General features: G+C 37.4%; 1 protein-coding gene across 3 annotated transcripts in view; it reads left to right on the top strand.

The window, feature by feature from the left end:
• LOC128027590 (catenin alpha-1) overlaps positions 1-23,751 on the top strand; it is a 112,790-nt gene that overhangs the window by 30,164 nt on the left and 58,875 nt on the right. The window lies entirely within an intron of this gene.

Raw genomic sequence — 23,751 nt, forward strand, 5'->3', positions numbered from 1 at the left:
ATTGCATAGCTTGTCAGAGAACTACGGCTCTGTGTAGTAAATGCGGCCCCATTTGTAAACATATGCTGGAAATTTGCTACTAATCACAGAACTGACTTTACTGATGAGATGCACATGATAAACACGTGATTTATCATGCAGCCCTAATACATTTATATAATAACTGCCTGCCGTGTTTAGTTTTTTTGAAACATGCACACAGCCCTAGCTAAACTCCTCATAGTTGGTATTAAGTTTTTCCTGCTTGATGGCCCTACTCAAAGTTCAAATAAGTTCTACGCCTCTAGCACACTGTAACATAATTTTTCTGTCACACGTTAATAGTGGTGTGTGGGCAGCCGAAGTGGTGGTGTGCCACAAACCGCTGATGATGATGTTCGGGGAGGCAACGTCTCGCAGGTGTCATTGACTATTTATGTCAGTCTTACAAAACATCACGAAGCAGTAAGTCCTCGGCTCTGTCTGGAAACACGGCAATGTTCTCGGCAACCTGAGCTGACACGCTCCAGATGGCTCATTGCTGGTTCTGTGTAACTCCAGACCAGGATCGTGAACAAGCCCCTCTGTCATTACCGTCCATTTTTAATGCCGTGGTGTGAGAGCATCTAGCAAGGGGTTTGGCATGGATAAGGCACAAGCATTCAATAAAAGTCAAATTACACATTCGATTTCCAGTGCCATTTCAAGTGATCCTCGTGAAGAGTGCTTATGCCTGGAATGGAAAAATCATACCAGATTGATTCCAGCAGTGATAGTAATCACTAATATGCAGCTATCTGTGTAATAAGCTTGCCATGTCATCCAAAATTAGCCGTGCTACCATGACTGCATGAGAAATGCTAATATAATTGGACAGGACCTTTTATAGAAACCACAGCTTATGTGAAGACCTTTTTTATGTCCCTGCACAGATAAATTGGATGGAGCAGTCCCATATGTCCCAATACAGATAAATAAGAGTCATCGCTTGAAAACAGATGAGCGCCATCCATGAGATGTACGTTTCTGTGATCACTCTTTTGCTCATCCTTGGTGCTGCCTTTTAATTTTAGCCACAGGTTCATCCAAGCAGTGTCCGGGTCATTTCAAAACAGGTTTTCTACTTGACTAGGCCTTTGCTCCTCGGCCCTCAAGCACAGCTGACCTGACATTGCTTTGACTGCTCACTCATTCAGACAGGAGAAACAGATGAGGGAGATGATATGTCCACCTTTCTTCAAATTCCTCTGGACTGAAGCCTCCTGGGGAGTCTCTGGATGCTTTGGCCGGCACTTTACCTTGCATTACCTTTTACAAGCGCTCTTGCAAAACTTAGTGAGCTATTGCTTACATAGGCAGCAGATGACTCGAGTTTAGTTTTAGCATGTTGCAAAGCTATCCACATGATACTAAATGTAAAATGTGGACTGTGCTTGCAATGCTGCCTTTGTAGGCCTGCTAAATAACCTGCTGTTAAAAAAACGTTTGAGCTGACCAAGGCGGCATTTATTTGATCAAAAATACAATAAAACAGTAATATTATATATTCAAAAAATTTTCAGCAGCCATTACACCAGTCTTTAGTAAAATCTTTCTTATATGCAAATATGCAAGAAACGTTTCTTATCAATGTTGAAAACAGCTGTGCTTGCTCATTATTTCTTTACTTTTGGAAATCATGAAGATTGTTTGTTAAATAGAAAGTTCGAAATATAATTTTTTTTTTTTTAGGTCTTTGCTGTCACCTTTGATCAATGTAATGCATTCTTGCAGAAAAAAAACAATGTTAATTTTATTCAAAATGTATTATTAACTGCATCTATTTTCCTCTGTCTTTCAACTTTAGAGTTATGTTGTATAGATGGTAAGCTTTTTTCTCAGTTTCTGAGAGAGGGCGATATAACAATTTGTTTGTGGATGGGTTAAAATGTTTTGTTTAATCTTTGAAATCCTAAGGTGCAGGAAAAGTCTTAACATCTTTTTGTTATAGTGTTTTCGGGATTTCCTTACTGGGTAGTTAAGAGATCTCTCTCCCTCAATCTTTCTTATTATTTTATCCTTGGCTAAATGGTGAAAGGTATTTGGTGCAATAGGCTGGAATTTCGATCTTGAGTTTGACAGGTTCAGCTATAAAATAATAATGTCTTATATATCCAATTGATGCTCTGACTGTGTTGTTAAATGAACTCAAATGGCCCACAATAAAACCAAGATTTAATTTGTGTCCCAAATTCCATTTTTAGCCATATGATTTCTCCTTGAACAATTGAACTGCCTTGTTTGAAGTGACTTCGTTTGAGAGATGGAAATATTGGTCAGACAGCATATGGGCTCTCAGTCACAGCTGAGACTGTGCTATTGGAGGAGTTTTGCTCTTTTAGCCTCTCTCTCTCTTTAACTAGCTAGCATATCAGTGGGTCCTTTTCTCTCCCTTTTACATTTTTTAAACCGCAAAATGAAACTCCCAGCTGGAACTTTGTGCTTATTAATTTATTGAAGCAAACTTATGTAGCAGCATAATAGAATTGAAGACTGTCATCATTTTTTTTTCCTGCTTAAGGCAGTAATCGCTATACATTCTAGTCAAATTTCTACAAATGTCTTTCTTCAGATGAGAGGGTTGATTGCATGCGTATTTCGACAGCCTCCCACAAATCAGCTGTGTAAAACAGACTTTAATATTCTATAAATTAAATGAGAGGTCTCGAGAGGTTAATGTGAAGCCCAAGTTCTGTAGTTCAAGCCTCTGGCAGTGGCTCTGGTTATGAATGTTTATGACATTTTAATAATATGGTGTAATGTAGCTCATGTAGGCATAATGTTGACCATGCTAAGTGCTTAACGCATTACGGTTTCTGACTTTATAGCACTTGAATTGCCATAAATTGCCTTTTTTTCTCATCTCATGTTTTTTTAATATCCTTGCTTTGATTCTTGCCTCAGTCACACATTTAAGTAACTTTTTGGAGCAGCACCACAAAATAATCAAACTTCTATTAATATGTAATCTTATGATGAATGCTAACATTTTAATCACTGTTGTGCGACCTGAATTTTACAGGTTTCATTATCTTTGAGCAGAAATGGAGCATGCAGGCAGCAAAACCAAAGACACGGACTGAATTATAATGGACTACTGCATCCGTTTTTTTTGGCTCAGGTTTTCAAAAGCAGTTTTCAGGCTGTTCAAAAATAGACTGTAATTAATTGCCGATTAGCACAGAGATTGATCAGGTTTTGTTATCCTGGAAAAGATGTGTAATTGTTACGTAGGACTTTAAACCATGTGCCCCATTTTGTGTTGTAACCCCAAACTCAGGTAGTCAATCTGATTTCGACTTAAAAGTCCAGGCCAGCCTAGACTGATTAGTCAGATGATTAACAATGCAGAGTACTGCTAAACAAACAAGCCTCTTCACTTTACTGCGCACAAGCTCATGGTTTTGAGTGCTTTGGTTCAAGCACGTATTTAATTATTCCACCCTCTCATGACTACTTTACATGATGTGTCTGTTCTGAGCTTTTCCGCTGCATTTCATCAATAATACATTTAAGTCCACCCCCCCAGACTGTTGTTGTAGAGGTGATTGTACACAAGGCGAGCTTTCAGTAATATGGCTTGACGTGTTAAGCTTTTGACTTCTAAACTTGAAGACAAACATCTGAAGAATCTTTGAAAAGACAGATGTGAACTCTTCAAGGCCTTACGGAGGGGAGATGGAACAGGAGACCCACACACACCCACCCACACCTCTCTCTGTCTCTTGTCTTCCTCCCGTTTTCCTCTTTGCCATGGGCTTTCAGCAAGATTGACACCTGGTCTTGTCTCATGTTTCATGACAACTCCCTTCTGTTTCGTAACTCGAACTGAGCCCCGTTTCTATTGTTCCTTTTCTTGTTCTTTCACCTAACGGAGTGGTTTTAAAAAATATATATTTTTGTCTTCCCATCCCATAATAATTTTTCTTAAATAGTGCTAACATTTGAACAGTAAGAACAGATCATTACCATTTGAATTTTTCTGTAGCAATTTTTTGTTCAGGAAATTCAGTGTAGGGACACCTGCTTGTAAAAGCTGAGCCTTAATGAGTCCTTGCTAACCTGTTCTGTCTGGTTTCCCCAAATATTTACTAATGTTAATTAAGCTCAAGAGACATGAGTTCCAGCAGCTCATTTAAAAAATATTTAAAAAGCCAGGTCACTTTGATTGAATATTTTCTCATTTACTTCAGATGGGAAAAAACGCAAAACTGACTGTGTCTATTCCATTGTATCCTCATTCAAATGCGTAATTAAAGCAAATCACACCACATGCAGTGCATCAGGGGAGCACTTTACTGTCCCTGAGGCTTTTGCTAAATTTACAGCTCTCCATAAAAACGCAAATCTGTCACACATGGGTTGTCAGATGGTTCCCCCTCTACCTGGTCCTTAATCATTTAGATGTTAAAATCACATCCCTGGCTTTTCAGAGAGATGGATGAGGTACATTTTTGCTGAGGCAATTTTAATTGCATAAAGATTGAGACAGTTTGTCCATTTCAGAGGAAGCTTGCTGCACTAAATTTTACTCTTTTGCTTAAAGGAACAGTTCACACTAAGGAAATTCTGACATTTAACCCGTTTCTCCACCAAAATTACCCTGAATAATTGAACCAGGAGCTCCCCCCCCCCCAGAACTATTGCTTTCTGTATTGCCACAGTGGTCTAAAGTACTGTGAAGATTAGGCAAATAGTAGTGACGTAGGTTTGTGCGCGTTTCTCAATACCAAGTGTGCAAATTTCAGATATGCATCAGTTCAGACTTTGCGAGTTCAATCAGGAAGTGTGTACTCTAGGGGTGTAACGGTACGCAAAAATCAAAGTTTGGTACGTACCTCGGTTTTAAAGTACGGTTCGGTTCATTTTCGGTACAGTAAGGGAATGAAATGCAAACATTAAACTGCAGGTTGTTTATTACTTTAAAACTTTTTTTAAACAATTTGTTTACAAAAAAACACTTTTTAATAAAATATAATAAAAAATAAGAAATAAAATAATGCTCCAAAGTTCTCCACTAAATAAAATACTCTGTCTCAAACCAATATCACATAATAAAATATAATGAGAAATATAAATAAATAACTATGATTACAGTGCAGCATTACCAATCCCAGCTTGTAGCCCTGCTCATATATAAAATATCAGAAAGAAGAAGAATCAGAAAGAGCTTTATTGCCAAGTATGCTTACGCATACAATGAATTTGTTTTAGTGACATAAGCTTCCAGTACACAGAGACAACAACACACAGAAAAAAAAAAAATAAAAAATAATAGATTTACAAATTGACAAATAAATAAGTGTATAAACAATTGTGCTATAAATGATAATGGAATAGGATTGAGTGAGATGCAGGAATGTTCTACGATGGAGGGTTAACAAATAAATATAAGGATATTGCACGTTTTTAAGCATAAGTAGGGAACATTTAACTGTTCATGAGGTAGATTGCCTGGGGGAAGAAACTGTTCTTGTGCCTTGCTGTTCTGCTATATATATATATATATATATATATATATATAGGAGGGCGGGATTTGCACTGAACATGGAGACTTCCACCACTTAATATGTTTGTGTGGAAACACGAAAATGTACCTATGTTCCTCACACAAAATATTGCATTCGGTGCACACGTGTACCGTACCGAAAGCCCTTTACCGAAACGGTCCGGTACGAATACACTTACTGTTACACCCCTAGTGTACTCCCATGGACAGGACAATGCAAGTCCGGTAATTCTGCAGATAGCAGTGTAATGGATATCATCAGTCAGCTCGCCTTGGTTACTGCAATTTTCCTCACTGTATATTTAAAGGGATAGTTAACCCAAAACTGAAAATGATGTCATTAATGACTCACCCTCATGTCGTTCCAAACCCGTAAGACCTCCGTTCATCTTCGGAACACAGTTTAAAGGGGGGTGGGGGTTGGGTGGGTGAAATGCTATTTCATGCATACTGAGTTTTTTACACTGTTAAAGAGTTGGATTCCCATGCTAAACATGGACAAAGTTTCAAAAATTAAGTTGTACGTTTGAAGGAGTATTTCTGTTCCAAAAATACTCCTTCCGGTTTGTCACAAGTTTCAGAAAGTTTTTTTCAGAGCATCAACGGAGTTGTGCAAGTTTTTGTGTTTGTTCCCTGCATTTCGAAGTTTTTTGTTTTACAAACAAGGCCCAGTTTGATGCCGGATTTGCACATTGTTTATTTCTTAAGGATAATGCAGTCCCAACGAAAAAGGGTCACGATCGTGTGTTGGAACTGCATGCGGTGAGTAAAACTGCTTCAAATATCTCTGTGTTGTTAACTTAGCTATCGGCGCGTAAGCACATCAAGTAAACAACATGTGATGTTGTCATCAAACTGCACGAGTAAAACTGCTTCAAATATTTCTGTTGTTAACTTAGCTATCGGCGTGTAAGCACATCAAGTAAACAACATGCGATGTTGTCATCAAACTGCACTTTCCACTTGTACAGCTTAAAAAAAAAAAAGACGACAAAGTGGAACTTAGTCATTTTCCAAAACCGCTAAGCAAATATATACAGTTTCAGTACATACCACATAGAGACGTCGTTGCTGATGCTGCTCTTGTTAAATTTCAGCCTCTGGATCTGATTCTGGATCATAAATATACGCTGAATCTGACTGTTAGCCATGGTTTGTTTTGAAGGTTTTTTTCCTCACGGTAATGTGACAGCTTCCATAGCTCTCAATGCAAAAGCTTACTCACACTCGTGATTCTTTAGCTCCGCCCACACGTCACGCCTCCAGCTGGTCGTGTTTTTCCGGGAAAAATCAGTACAGACTATCTTTCTCTTATGAATATAATAAAACTAAAGACTTTTTGGAGTTACGAAGGATACAGTACTACTCTATAGGTACTTAAGATTAACAGGATATTGATTGAAAACGAGCATTTCACCCCCCCTTTAAGATATTTTAGATTTAGTCTAAGAGATTTCTGTCCCTGCATTGAAAATGTATGTACGGCATACTGTCCATGTCCAGAAAGGTTATAAAAACATCATCAAAGTAGTCCATGTGACATCAGAGGGTCAATTAGAATATTTTGAAAAAAAAAATAAAAAAACTACGACTTTATTCAGCATTGTCTTCTCTTCTGTGCATTGATATCCAGTTCGCAAACAATCATTAGATTAAACCGGTTCTTCTAAGTGAACCGGTTGAACCAGTTCACCAAATCGAACTGAATCGTTTGAAATGGTTCGCATCTCCAAAAAGCATTAATCCACAAATAACTTAAGCTGTTAAGTTTTTTTTTACGTGCCTGAGTTAAAACAAACCTATATGCTGAGTAATTAATTTACTCAAACAGTACAATGACTGAACTGCTGTGAAGAGAGAATTGAAGATGAACACCGAGCCAGATAACGAATGAAAGATTAACTCGTTCACGAATCAAGAACAATTAATATCACAATTGAAAAGTAACAACACAAATGATTACTTTTCATTAAAATCTTTATTAATGCCAAAAAAGCTTACATTTATGTGTCTCTTTGTTCACTCAGGCAGCCACGTTGCCGAGATAATTCATACCCCTTCGTTTGAACTGTGGTACCGAAAAATCTTCATTTGAAGGACTGTCTGGCCCTACCCCTCCAAACAAAGAATCAAGATAATCCCTATCCCTTTAAAAAAAAAGTACTAAATCGCGAACAGGGACTTTCTGAGGGGCGATTTTTATTTATTTATTTTATTTTAACTTTATTTAGATCCTGGTTCCTGCGATGGAAACACACAGAGACTACCAGCACAAAGTTCCAGCGGTGGAAATGTGGCTTTACTCACCCTCATGTTGTTCCAAACCTAAATGATTGACTGACTTTTGTGAAACGTAAAATATTTTGAAAAATTCCTCTCTTTCTTTTTTTTGGTCCATACAATAAAACTCAGTTTTTTCCACTGGGATATTTTTGTGCTATGATTAATGATAAAACACAATACTCTGTTATTGTTTTGGTAAAAAAAAAAAAAGCCTGTCATATGGGCATAGCTTTTAAACCGTGATTATCTAGGTAGTCAAATGGCTTTTAGTGTTTCACTTTTTTTTTGTATGTGATCAGGGTGTTTGGCTGTAAATGTTAATGTAAAACTTGAAACAGTACCTTATTATACACAGTTTAGAAGCTTTTGCCAACATTATATCCCATCCAAATACCAAGTCTTATGGCACACAAATGCCCTTTTACTGCTTTACCATAAAAGGTATATATAAAAAAAAGACAACTGGTAAATAATTTATTTGTGTGTTTTTTCCCCCTCAAAAGCATTTACTACTTTTTACAGTAATTTAGCTGTGTTTGATTTAGCACCCGGGCAGGCCTAGAGCTGACCTGACGTCTTATGAAATTTAAATACGAGTAGATAAAATGCGTGTTTAAGCAATGGAGGCGTGGCACTTAAAGGATTTGTGCCACACTCTTTGCAGTCTGTCACTCTGCCTATTTCATGTTGGGAGATGACTGTGTGTGAGAGAGAGACAGAGCGCAAACCACTGATGATTCCATTATTTTCATTCATCGCTCGTATCCTCGTGGGCCTTAGACCATTGCTGTCGGCTGCTGCAGACCTGTGGCATCATTCTGTGACTGACAGTTTCTATTATGGACCGTTGAAGTCTTAGATGTGTTGTAGAGCATTTAAACGACAGCTCAGATCTGTGTTGAAGGTTATTGTAGTGCCATTTCATCCCTTTGAGGATGCTAAGTGACTTCCGCTTTGCCTTGTCATTTGTTCTTGTTGCATATGTATTTAACAGCTTTGTTTTGTCTTGTAGAAGTAACATTCTTTTCCGTTCAAAAAGATAGCAAGAGCACAAACATTAAACAGTCTTAACAACAGCTATATATAGGGAACTATAAATAAACTTGTCCACTTAAACTTGTCTGCACCACCGGTTTAAAAAATGGTTGTGAATTTAACAGTAATAGACTGTAAAAATGCTACAGTAAAAAGTTGTTAATTGGTTAACACTTATGTTTCTGTACTATAAACTCTGAATAGCTGTGATTACATATTGTTAAAATTAGTTTTTGGAAATAAAAATCATTGTATAATTACCATTGACACAATTACCTAACATAAACTAATAATGTTTCGGAGCGCTACCAGACAGGGGTGCACACATGAAGAGTGTGGGATTGAACGGACATATTTTTGCCGCCTTATATGCTTTGAACGTTTAAATACACACCATTGTGTCAAAATGTCTTTGCAAGTATCCTTATAAACTGTTATTTAGTTCTTAAGTGAAAACAAACAGCTGAGAAAAATTTGAAAGTATATTGGATCTGGGCAGCTCTTAAAGTGACAGTAGTCTAATATTCCTGCTGTCTGTCATTCATGTTAATTAAACAACAAAAAAAGTCTCTCACTGCTGTTGACCATCACTTTTATAACTTTAATGAAAAATATATATTTAATTCACACAGTGAAGAACATGTAGTGTTTTTATACTTTTGATGAGTAATTGTAGTAATTAAATATTAATTAATAGTAATTGTAATTCGTTTCTTATTCTTTTTAATCACTGACTATTTACTTGTCTTTAGTGAGCTTGAGATTCTTTTTGAGAAAGAAAACGAAAAAAAGGTTATTGACAATGATGACAAGAATTCTGGAATTTCTATGTGATCAAATATTTTGATATTATGAAGACCTATTTTAAACAAAAATAACTATTGTGATGTGTATATCAAATAAAATTACTCCTATTGTGTTAGATTTTGGGGTAAAACTTTAGAATAAGGTTCCATTAGTTAATGTTAGTTAACTACTTTCGTTAACATGAACTAAGCAAGAACAATCCTTCTACAGCATTTATAAGTCTTAGTTCATGTTAATTTCAACAATTACTAATGCATTATTTAAATCAAAAGTTGTGCTTGTTAACATTAGTTAATGCACTGTGAATTACCATGAACTAACAATGAATAACTGTATTTTCATTATCTAACATTAACGAAGATGAATAAATACAGTAATAAATGTATTATTCATTGTTTGTTCATGTTAATTAATACATTAACTAACATTAACTAATGGAACCTTATTCTAAAGTGTTACCGATTTTGGTCCTATCACCCACCCCTTGATACTTACTTGATACTTATGAGCTTATTGTATTAGTAAATGTTGAAATTAAAGGGTATTATTACATGGCTTTGTGGAATACAAAGCAGTATGTTATTTCCAGATAGCAACCGCCAGATTGAATAACACACCGCTCATCCAGGTACTACGAGGTACCTTGACCAGTACTAATTATATGCTTAACAATAGGTATGCACCGATCATGATTTTTCATGGCCGATTCCGATACCGATTTATGGCCGGTCAACCGGTGCATCCCTACTTAACAAATCACTCTGCTATCGTTGACTGTCTGGAGCCATCTTGTGACTGAAAACACTTAACCACCGCACTTTACCACGGAAGAATTCAGCATTAACTTCAAAATATATAGTAAAAAACAATATTTTTAGCCATGTAAAAAACCGGATAATGTACATTATCCCTTATGTAAATTATTTTGTCCATTGCTAGTTAATGTTAAAGCTGCAGTAGGTAACTTTTGTAAAAATATATTTTTTACATATTTGTTAAACCTGTCATTATGTCCTGACAGTAGAATATGAGACTGATAATCTGTGAAAAAATCAAGCTCCTCTGGCTCCTCCCAGTGGTTCTGTTGCCATTTGCAGAAAGCCATCCACTCCCGGTAAGAAACAACCAATCAGAGGTCCGGTCCGTAACTTTGTTTGTGTTCAAAATGTAGAAAAATTTATATAATAAGCGAGTACACCATGAATCTGTTTTCCAAACCGTGTTTTTAGCTTGTCCTGAATCACTAGGGTACACCTATAATAAGTGTTTATATTCGGACTATTTTAGATTGCTGCGGGGGTACCGTGGCGGAGTAACCCAGTACCTTTGTGATTCTTCATAGACATAAACAGAGAGAAGTAGTTCCGGCTACAATGTTCTTCCGCAAGACGCAAGCAGTTCCGTTTATTAACCGCTAGAGCGTCAAAAGTTCCCTACAGCAGCTTTAACTAATGTTGTTAACCAGCGACAACAAATCAAACTTTATCGTAAAGTGTTTTCTCTTGTTGCAGTGCTCAAGCTAAAATGATCTTGATAATGGCAAATAGCAATAAATTGTGCTGAATTAGTGCTCAGATGTTGTCTGCTCTATGAATTGTTTTTTCTTTTTTTGATGAGCTCCAGTCAACAGTGAACTCTTGACAGCTTCTTCTTATTTTCCCCTTCTCATAATGAAATATCCACTGACATTTTGTTCCAACTCCAAAGTCATAGAGCCTGGCAGAGCTGGTATCATAACATACAATAAAGTGGTGCTTTACACTCGATCCTCTTTATCTGTGTAATTTTTTTTCATGAACACTTGAGTGAGCTCTATAGACTTCTGAAGCTTGGAGTGATAACTTGGAATGATGGCTATTTTCAGCAGCCATCAGTGATTGGTAAAATGTCGCCATCCTGTTCTTGTACACAATAATTGATTGTTCACTCACGGTTGAATCACGGTGCCCCTAATTTACTCCGGATTCTGTGCAATTGAAGGGATACATCCTTTTGTTGTGGAGTGCTGTACTACAGTGGGGAATCCAGACCCATACCTGGCAGAAGCGTGCAAATCAGCAGTGGCTTTGTGCAGTGAAGTATAGAGTGAGAAGTTCCTTTCCTAGATGCTGATTGATCAATAAAACATTCCAGTCGTCATGAAAAACACATTATGGTCAGGGCTATTAAGCAGAACACCTATTTAATTAGCTAGTATTTTAGGTTAATTAAAGCATCCAGGCATGGCTTCACATAATCCCTAAAACCCTTAACAGTATATATATTCTCTCTTCTATCATTTGTTCATTTTTGTTCTTCAGTTGTGAAATAAGGTCCTGTTTGACGAACATTATACAAAGAAATCATAATCCTGATTATTTTGGTCAATATTGTAGTCACGGTTATTTAACACTATTATGAGGGGGCCAAATGACCAAAACTTTATATAAGTGATTTATTTAAAGATAGTGATAAATATCAGATATGCATTTCCTGTAAATAAGGTTGCTTTGACGTCTACATTGTGGAGACCAGCAGAATTTCAAACAAACAAAAACAAAAAAAGTCCTCAAAATTATTGAAAATACCAGTGTTCTCTTGTGACCCATCAAACTAATAGTGGGTGTCTGCATATGCAGTGTTTTTGGTAATCAATGTCATCCTAATATCTCACTTTGTCCTTCAAAATGTTTTTAATCCAGCTTTCCTCTTTGGTATATAAACTGTTTTTCCATCTGGAAAATTTTGTTGTACATTCACGCTGGCCATAATTTGCCTTTTGCTCAGTAAGTGCATGTCACTGTCGCAGTTGCCTTTCTTGACAGATGTACTTTTACAGACACTTAATCATAGGCCTTTTTTGAAAGGATCAAATCACTCTTATTTTCCCCTTGTTGGAGTGGAAGACATGCAACCTAGACTGCAAGGTGAATGTGTTCAGTGAATTGGTATTTGGGCTGGGCGATTTGGCCAAATATTATCACAATTTTTTTCATATATCATAATCAAGTTTAAAGGCAGATTTTTGCTCTTAAGTGAAATTGGTCGAAACCAGACTTAATTGGTTTTAAATGAATAAGGAAAAAGACCAAATAAATTGTACCAAACAATGACATGACGCGATCAAATAGCGGTGCGCACTAATGCAGTGTGGAAGCATTTAAATGTGTCCGAGAAAGATGCAAAAATCATTACAAGCACAGACAGCAAGAGACCGTTTAGTACTGCATCGCTTGTCTTTCGATGAGAAGTGGAAGGGGTGGTGGTGGTTTGTGGTTACCGTATGATGACTGAAATCGTGAAATGCCCTTAAACAATAAAATAAGAGAGTTTTGTTTTCTAATACACACACCAAATTGCATGTACACAAACAGTGCTGCATGAGCTCACAGCTCTAGGGTTCAAAGTCCAAAGCGTGAAGACTCTTGTTATCGTTTTGTCAAGGAAAATTATATCATGATAATTATTGTTGTTGTTTTATTTCCCTGCCCTAATTTGTATGTACTGAATGTATTTGAGCCATCATTGGGAACATGGCCACATCTCCACCTGACTCAGCACTGAAACATGTCCATGATTCTGACCTTGTCAAGATTATTCCACCCTAAGAAGAGGGAAGTTATTTTACTTTTATAGTACTCAATTAAATAGAACTAGATGTGTTAAAAATAAAAATGTAAACTGACTTCATTAACTATTTTAGTAAGCATTCTATGGTGACGTGCAGCTTCTAGTGTATACTATATCAAGCTGTCATGACATTGGCAGCTTCCAGGGTGTAGACCGTGTAATTCAAACAATGGGTTGAAGGAATGAAAATATTAAAATTCATAAAGGATATTCCCTTTGTCCTTTCCAAATTAAGATTAAATGAGTGTCTCCTGCTTAAGGGTGATTGCGTGTTAACTTGACTGTGACCTTGAGCTGCTTATTTTCTCTGCAGATTGAAAAAAAAAGCACACGTTTTCCTTTAGTCCTTCAAATCTGCTGTGATTTGTACATTTAAATGACAGAAAAAAAATCCAAATTATGTATTCTAGCTCAGCAATGCTTAAGGAAAGAGAGCAAAAAGAGTTACTTTAAATGCAAGCTATTGTGTTTATTGCATTGTCTCCTTCTGGAGGAACAGGGTGAATCATTCTGGTGAAACAGGATGAATCATTGAGTGCTCCTCAAACAGAAAGTGTAGTGGCTTTAGAAATATTTGAAATGGTTTTCTCTAGGGACTCAAGTTGCAGTTCACTGTTTAAAGCTACATTTAGTCCAACAATTAGATTTCCAATCCAGGAGAGGTGATCCTGAGAATTTGCATTACAAACTTTCTGAAATGTCTTGTAATTGCATTTATTAAATATCCAGAGGAGAGGAGTTTTAAAGCAGATAAATATGGTAAGGCCAAGATTAATTGCCTCTGAGCCCCCCAAAACAACTATTTCAATTAGTTTGACCTAAACGCAAATGGTGCTGCATGCTTTCAAAAACCACCTAGCCCCATGAACCAGGTGATTTCTCTTTTAGTTTAAATGGTTGGCTTTATATTGCACTCTTTTTTATAACTTTGTTGTAAGTACTTTCCCACCTAATATCTTGTGTATAATTTTATAATTTATTTTTTTTACTTTGAAGCAGCTCACAAAAAAGATTTATCCAAGTGCTTGTTAGTTTTTCCGCTGTTCATTTTAACAAACATTGCAGTATAAGACAAAGCTGTTTATGAAATGCACACAGACAGCAAGCCTTTGAATGGTTTAAAAACAGAAATCAATAGCTTGCACAAGCTTCAAAAGCTAGTGTGGCTCTTTCGGTTTAGTTTTGATCTAGTGCACATTTGTTAGAACTAGATAACTGCCTTTTTTTTCTGCCGGAAAACAATGTTAGGGAAGTGTTTCAGCTCTTTTCTTTTCAAATCTACCATAAAATGGAAATATTTTATATTTTTTTTCAAGTACAGAATGATTCAAACTAGTGGCTATTAAATATTGCTGTCATGGATAATGGAATTTGCCCACATTCACTTTGGTGATGTACTGTAGCATTTCTGACTCTAAACTGGGGTGCCCTCAGAAGAGGCTTAGGAGTTTGCCGTTGTGATTGTCAAGGGCATCATTGGCCTCATAGGTAATACAGAAAAACACAATTTCTCCTGATATATTGTCAAGATCTGAAGAGAAATGGTTATTTAATGGTCCCACTGGTTTGATTCCTGTCACAGTGGCTCTTTTACAGTCTTCCTCAAGATTGCATCAGTGTCGTTACATGTCCATTTAACATGTTATATAGACACATGCTTAAGCTCTTCTTGTTCTTAACATTCAGATAAAAAAAATCTTGCAAGCTGCTTGTTTTATGAGACATCTAAACCTGTTGACTTTGTAGGATTGTTTTGCAAATGGCATATTAAAAGTTAATAGCCTGTGCTGGTCCTTGTGTGTCTTAAATACATCGCAAACATATTGTGATGTGTGGCTCGTTTTCAAGGGCGACTGTTTTATTCTGGGTTCAGCAAAAGGTCTGGGTTATTAACAGAGTTTTACAGTATCTTTGAATCGGTCTTTCTGAAATGAGCTTGGAAATTAACACCGTACTAGCTATTGTTGTATGCTTAGTGCAAGCTAAATTAGCATTTTCTTTTGTTGTTTAAAATGATCGCCAAAAATAGATTCTTGCATTATTGGTGAATTGCTTGAGATACTGCTCCTTTGGTGTATGGTTCCTTTAATCTATGGAGAGATGTTAAGCTTTCAGTATGTAGTGTCTTTTTTTCTTTTGGCCAGAATGGTCTCTAGGGAGCAGTCTTAGCATGAATATTAATGAATTAAAAATTGAAAGGGCAGGAGGTGAACATTTTAAGAAATTAGATTTCACCTTGCACAGCAGAACTTTCTCTCTGTAAAATTTAATAATGATTGAAGCATTAAGTCATTCTCATGTCTTCTGGGATATACAGAAAACTCTTGCAAATGTGCCACTGTGTCAAAGATGTGCTCTTAAGGGCACATGAACGGTTGCATAAATTTGCGTTGAACATTCTTAATAAATCAAAAGATCTTGTCACCTTTTGCTGGTGACACCGTTTTTTCATTTTATAGATCATCAGAGCAGACGGTGCGAAGGATGAGAAAAGATCCTCACCGTGAACAAGAGCATTGGTATTCAAACAATCGAGGTTCAATAACCCACCTTGGAATCGGCTTCATGACAGACTTCAGCCTGAAGTTGACAGTATGAAGACAGATAGCATGCCATGTTTATTAACTGCTCTGTATGATTTGCCAACAGCGACTGGATGCCACAACTGATTGCTCTGTGAAGACAGATGAATGCTGTAAAGCATGACATGCCCCATTCTCTGCCCCTCAGTCCTGAACCGAGGGTTTGTAACAACATGTCCAGTTTTGCAGACTACTTTCTAGAATACTGAACAATGGTCATCATGCACCTCTTCTGGTGCACGTTGGGTATGAAATGAAAAGGTCACCCTTGATACATAATGTATCAAGCTGTTTCTTGTGACATGTCACTGTTGGAAAAATGTTTCTTAATAAACTGCAGTGCTGTAAATGTATTCACTTGAATCAAAAAGTGAAATTAACAAGGCTTTTTAATGCTAGAATGTCTTTTGACAAAATCCTTTAGATTTCGTCATAATCATAAAATACTTTTTACTCTAAAATGGCAAGCAAATTTAGTGGATAGAACTACATTTAAAAAATGTTTACATTTAGTCAAGATTAAAGTCTTCTTTAAAGGGGGGGTGAAATGCTCGTTTTCAATCAATATCCTGTTAATCTTAAATACCTATAGAGTAGTACTGCATCCTTCATAACTCCAAAAAGTCTTTAGTTTTATTATATTCATAAGAGAGAGATAGTCTGTACCGATTTTTCCCGGAAAAACACGACCGACTGTAGGCGTGATGTGTGGGCGGAGCTAAAGAATCACGAGCGCGAGTAAGCTTTTGCGTTGAGAGCGTTTGGAAGCTGTGACAGCTGTGAAGGCTGAAACTGAACGAGAGCAGCAGCAGCAATGACTCGCTCCGAGTGGGGCTCGAACCCGGGTCTTTGGCAGGGGAGGCGGATGCACTAACAAGGAGGCAGAGATATTTGAAGCAGTTTTACTCACCGCCTGCGGTTCCAACACACGATCGTGACCCTTTTTCGTTGGGACTGCATTATCCTTAAGAAATAAACGATGTGCAAATCCAGCGTCAAACTGGGCCTTGTTTGAAAACAAGCATCTTCGAAATGCAGGGAACAAACAAAAACATTTGCACAACTCCGTTGATGCTCTGTAAAATAAACTCCATCCACTGGTCCCTTAATGCTGTTTTTTTTTTGGTAATCTGTGCAGGGTTGTCTTGCCCTGGCAACCAAAAACACACTCCTTTTGTGACATTTCGCGACGCTCTCGTTCTGATCAGTGAATGCCTGTGCTCTCTCAGTGCTCTGCTATACGGGAGCGCGCACTCTTCTGGCAGAAGTGCCCTTATAAGGAAATTCCGCTCCATCTAACGTCACACAGAGCCATACTCGAAAAAAACTTTCAGAAACTTGTGACAAACCGGAAGGAGTATTTTTGGAACAGAAATACTCCTTCAAACGTACAACTTAATTTTTGAAACTTTGTCCATGTTTAGCATGGGAATCCAACTCTTTAACAGTGTAAAAAACTCAGTATGCATGAAATAGCATTTCACCCCCCTTTAAAATATTCAAGCATTTTTTATTAACTTAAACTCGCCATTTATTATGATTTGATTATTTGAATCAATAATACTCATCTCGGTTTACTTGTTTTTATTTTGTGCTGTGTCTTAGTCATTTTGTTTAAAAATATTAGCAATTTTTTCTCATCTTCGTTAAAGTTGGTCAAAAAAATTAAAAGTTATCAAAGTCTTTTGAATGTTCGATCGGACCAACCAAAAAAAGTTTCGAAAATGAAAATAGGGAATCGATTTTTAACCAAATATGTAAACTATTAATTTTAAAAGAATTAAAAAATATAGATGTAACAAGACTCAAAACAAGCAGAAAAAGAAAATAAAGAATTTCGAAAGCGCAGCATGCGTTGCGAAAGCTAGACAGAAAATACAAGCAATTTTACACGCCTATAAGACCCAGTGACATCGAAAGCGACCTCTTATGCTGCGTTCACACCAAACACGAATAGAGCGTCTGGCGTGAATGATTTCAATGTTAAGTCAATGTAAAGACACGTTTACGCATGTTTGGAGGTCTTGTGGTATTGGAAGACGCAAAATTTGCCTCATGCGTGCATCTAGTTACATGAGATTCTGAGTTATGAAAAGGACCAATGCAAGCTGACAGCAACCAGCTTTTGTGGTGGAAAATTGGCAGTAATACCCCCACCTTGCGCAGCTGTACCTGAGTGTCCCTGGGACATCAGTGCGGTCGGAGCGTGTCTTCTCAATAGCTGGACATATAGTGAATAAAAAATTTTCTGTTGCGGACCCCGAAAATGTTGATCGATTTGTTTTCCCGTCCAATAAATTTGTAATGGCCCTAGCCTTTTTGCGCTTTTCATTATGTCTGCCTAGTGCTGCCTAGCCTAAGTGTCGGTTACGTTAAATAAAAAAAAACACACATGGCCTGTTCTCAAGTCCATTTAAAGTTTCATATTTTGAACAGTTGTTTGAAATGGATTGAATCATTATTTAAAATAATCTTGGAGATTTTTGAATTGCCTAAATCATAAATGTAGCCGGGTTGAAGCCTGCAGTGATGTTTTTCTTTTGTTAATGTTTCGAGAATGTTGAACTCCTGTTTGTTATTCTGCACGAAACTTCATGCCAATAAATAAGAAATATTGCTGACTTGTGCCCTCTCCTTACATTCATCCATTATTTGACGTTGAAAAAGTAAACGTTTTTTTTTTTTTAGACATGGAAAATCGATTTTACAGTCGATTCATTGAACACTTGTGTCTTAAAAATCGAAAATGATTTTTTCTCAAAAGTGACAGCCCTAGTAGTTATGTTACACTTAGAATTGCTTCTCAAAGTTTTACACTATAAACTATATATGGCTCCTGAATAAGAAGCTAGTTTGCCTGGACTTGAGGGTTTTGGCAGTTCCCTCCACTTACTCAACTTTAAAATGTGGAAAGCAGTAAATGTTACAGAGGTATTTGCTGACGAGAGTCCAGATCGATGCATTCTCCTTGGTAAGCGTTTTCAAGATTAATTGGAAGCTCATAATAAATGTTTCAAGCATATGCAGCTCTTGAGACCTTAAAGCCTGTAGGTTGTTGAGTTTCCCAGTAGCATTTTTCTCATGCCTGCAAATGGTTGCTTTATTGCTTCTGGCCTGGTTGAAAAGGTTTGTTTTTGATCGAATAGACATCGAGTGGTACTGGGAGAAATGGGCTATAGTCATAGCATCTGGCTGGTCTTAACTCGAAGATTTAAATTTAATTTGCCCTTCTATATATCTGATTGCTTTTCAAGAGCATCTCTTCAGGAGGTTTGAGGCAGTAATTGAATTTCCTTAAATTGCACATGGTCTCTTGGCTGTATTCAGCGAGTCAATGATGAGTGCGATGCAGATGTTTCACCTGTGGCACCGAGAAATAATGGACAATCGTGATGGAATCCAGATAGGAGTAATTATAGCACGCTTGCATCATATTTGGTTATGAAGATCTTGTGGGTGGCGGTGGGAGCCCTTCCCTGTGCCGCATCAGTGTGCTGTTTTCAGCTTCACTGTTTCTGATGGCATGATATTGTAGGCTAGAAAATGCTGCTCTATTCGATTGTGTAACTGCTTTTGTTACCAAGCCTTGTAGCGGGAAGGTCACCTCTATTGACAAGTCAAACAAAACAGGTATGTCAGTGTCATTAGGGTCCTTTTCTTAACCTGCTGCTGTGGATTAGCTCTGACTCATTGCATTAGCTCTGTGTGCACCTTGATATCTGGTATTACTTCCCTCTGATGCTTAAATGTGTCAGACCATTCTCATGAATAGGGCTGCATAAAGTTACTTCTAGTCAGAAGAACAAGGATAAAATGAATGTCTTTGTTCGTCACACTCTAGATGGTAATAAACACGAATTTGGTTTGGCTGATCACTGTTTCCTTGGCAACCATGTGAGAGATAAATAGAGCATTTTGTCATTTAAATCCTGCGTGTCCACATCTAGTAATGGTCATCATCATTAACAATGTAGAAATCAAATGTGATGACTGCTGCTTTTTTTCTTTCTGGTGCTTTTATGTACATTTAAATGCTCTTTAAACTCAAGCTTAGTTATCTTTTCTGGCTCTGTTGCCATGCGTTTCATCATTGCATTATTATAAACTACAGCTCTAAAATCAACATTTAAAAGTCATTAATTACTAATACACACACATTCCTAGATCTTTTAGCTATCCTTAAATTATTTGTATTTTAATTACGTGTATGACTAGATGTAAAAAAAAAAGAAAAAGAAACTTTGACGTTATCCGTATTTATCTTCGTGCCTTTTCAGCATAGGGGTTGTGCGCTTGACATACACAGCTAGTAATTAGCACAACAACATTTGGTATCATCTTAACATCCAAGGGCAGAAACACTTCAGCTGAATCTAACGAAAAAATGCTTTAATTTTTCGGTAGCTGGTTCATTGAGCTGCATTGCTTTTCTTGCTATCATTTCCTTTTTGTTGACTACTTTGATCAGGGAGTGGATGAGGGATGACTACCCTTGGTGGCTAATGGAGCTTCGGCCCTTTGCTTTAATATAGTTCATTTTGAGAGACTTGTTTTGAAGAGCGGTGTCCATTCATCCTCTGGAGTCCCTGAGAGCCCCGAGCTCTAAGGAAATGATGGTGAGAGAAAAAGAACCTTTTTCGTAGACTTAAAAACAGAGGGAGCAAATTAACATTTGGAGCGACTCCTGTGGTACAATAAGAAATCCTCTAAACGTATTAGCCCGTTTTCATCTGGTTTTTGAGTTGCCTTTTCTTTTGTGTGTGTTCGGTGACTTCCTGCAGGGTTTAAATGAGCCTTCGTAATTGGGAACATGACGTACAGTTCAAATGCAAAGTTGAGATGAACAATATCCTCTCACTTCTTGAGTTAAATCATTTCTGTTATCATTTCTTTAGACGGGGACGGACCTCTGCCACGTAGGGCCACAACCAAATTAATAGTGACCTTTGGAAGTTAATAGCTTCCTTTCCCAATGAGTGAAAAGCCCTAGAAAGCTGCTGCATCTGAAGCCTCTGTAGTCACAAAGCCTTTTCTCTTACACACTCTGTCTGGTCAAGAAATGACTGTCCTCTATAAATCATGTTCAGCTTCAGCCATCCTCACCCCACCCCGACTTCCCAACATCGTTCCTTTATCCCCATAGAAAATGCCTTTAGGCACAGCATCGGTGGACCAGTGGTCAACAGCTGCCCGGAGGGAGTCGACCAATCGCTTCTCTTTAGCTTGTGCCTGCAGTAAAATCATTCAAATCAATTCTATCGTCTGGGTTACAAGACCTTGGGATTTACAGAAGAGATAAAATCTTTAAACTGTGAGGCAGCAATCACAGATGACATGCGCAATATTAGTGTTGTTCAAGTGTCTGGATAGATGAATGTATTATTTATAGAAAAAGCATTACAAATGGCTACATAAAAGCTGATGTTCACTGTGCCTGATGTATTGGACTCCCAAGGTTAGGCATACAGTAGCAGTCAGGATATTATTTATGTGTTTTGTCCCCTTCATTCTGCACTGGAAATTGGTTTTCTTCCAGCTTGCCCTGCAGTACTTGTGCAGTGCACAGTATATAACACAGGCGGATAGCTGTTGTGGCATATACTTGCTGCCACCTTTACACTTTTGAAACCTCCATAGGCTTCAGTTTTATTGAGTAAATCACTGGATTTCCTCTAGGCTGTACAATATACCAGTATTTTATTTAAATTTGATTATTTGAAATAATTTAATTGACTTATTTTAAGTATTATTTATTTATAGATTTTTTGCAGTTTCATTATGGGCAGGATTCTTCCTCTTCCAGGCCAAAGCTCCGATTTTACAGTATTATATTCTCAGAATAATATAGTTTTGGATGAAAATCAGTGATGTGGGTACAGAGTGACTAACTTGCCTTTTCATTTCATTTAATTTTGGATGAGTATTTCTGGAGCGTCTGAGACCTCAGTAATTTCCCACTGGTGGTGTCATGCTTCAGCACCATTTTACATTCTCTGCTCGCCAAAAAACCTCAGATGATATATGTATATATGCTGCACTTCACTTGAGAGAAGTAATGGTCACGTGTGATTCTCCTATATCATGCTGCTTTTCTGCCACCGACCACCAACCTACCACTATATAGATTTGTATTTAAATCAAGAACCAGTGGCTAGATAATCATTTTCAACCAATATTAATCATTATGTGTTTTTATAATAGCATTTTTATAAGATCATTTGAACACTATTCTGCTGTGGGCTAGAATTTTGGTCGTTTGATTGTTTGATGCCAGTCATTCAGGCAGGTTGTTATCTCGGTTTAGAAGGGCAGGTGAGTACCGGGTTATGATAATGTTAATGATATCAAAGCCATTTACTTCAGAAGGGCACCTTGTCTGCAGCCCAGACCAAATACCCTGAGTGCAGCATTCTTAAAAGCCTTTCAGCCATCTCTGTATTCAGCACGTTTGATACATGATAGAGTTTCTACAATCCTTTGTGTAGAAGATCTTTAAAAGGAAGGCAAGTATACAGACAAGTAAGATCTTGGGTATCTAAAGAGCATATTAGACCAAAACGGTTATAAATTGTAACATTTTTATTTAAAAATATACGTCTTAAGGAAGAAAAAAAAAGATCTTCTCAGTTGGCCACATCTTTACCCACTATACAGATATGAAATAGTACATATTACAATACAAAAGGAAAACGCAGGGCTTTGGGGAGAGGAGGGTGAGAAGCATTCATTTTTGCACAAAAAAGTTTTTGGGTTGGCCAGAGTAAGCAGCAGGACTTCAGCGTATGGCAAGATACCCCCCCCCCCCCAAAAAAAAACAACCGTTTACATGAGTGCAAATGAATTCATGTTCAGTGTGTTTTTTTTTTTTTTTTTTTTTTTTTTTGTGATTGGTTATAAGATGAAAGTTTAAACATTACAGTGTTCGTCAGTATTTCATTAGGAAGTCTTTCTTCCCCAGCATGTCTGAACTATCAGATCAGGATGTGAGGCTTGTATTTTTTTTTTCTTCTACTTCTTTTTCTGAGGGGATGGTGCTGATGTTCATGTTTTCTTTAAACGTGCGATTTGTTTTTGAGGAATGCAGAAAGCAAAGGTCAGCTGCACTAAACCCAAAACAATGCAACACCATTGGTGGAGGTTCTTGGCTTGGTAAATGTTAGCAGTAGGTTTCCTCGTTCAGTCCAACAGCATCTGATAAATGCATTTTGGAATGTTATTTCTCAGCTAGACCTCTGGCTGCACGGAAAAGATCAGCTATACAGACCTGCATTCCCTTTCTATTTGTCTTTACCAACATAAAATTGTGTCTTGCGGCGTTGGAGTTAGTAAAAGAATATTAGCAGCTGTTCCAAACTCATGGTATTTTACAGCACCCTCTAGAGGACAACTTTAATCAGTCTCTTCAGGCATGTTTCATTTCGGTATTAAGTTTTTTCGACTGTCATTAGGAGGGTGCCAATTTCTCTGATTGAGTTTTCAACCCAAAACCTCTGCCAGTGTATGACTACACATTTTTTTTATTTTTAGCCTTTTTTATTTGTTCTTAAGCTATATAGCTTGATAACTAATTTCTTTATTCCCAATAAGGCAATAAGCTTTACTGTGGTGCAACTAGGGTGGCGACCAGAGCTTTCCAGCAATTGCTCAGGATGTTGTCGTTCGCTTTTGTCATGCAGTTCTTTTTTTTTCTCTAATGGTTTCTGTACCCTGATTTAGCCTCAGTCGGTGGCTCCTAAGATGCTCATTGACTTCAATTAGATGCTAACCATTGTGTTTGTGTTCCCTGTACCCCCTTTGCATCCCTACCCCCAACTCCTGATTGCAACACAAAGAGCTTCTGCAGCAGCGGCTTCTTTAGTTTGATGCTAATGTCTGTCCTCTCAGTGCTGCATACAAATTTCTCCTGAC

Source organism: Carassius gibelio, chromosome A14 (assembly GCF_023724105.1).
Source record: "Carassius gibelio isolate Cgi1373 ecotype wild population from Czech Republic chromosome A14, carGib1.2-hapl.c, whole genome shotgun sequence".
NCBI classification, from domain to species: domain Eukaryota; kingdom Metazoa; phylum Chordata; class Actinopteri; order Cypriniformes; family Cyprinidae; genus Carassius; species Carassius gibelio.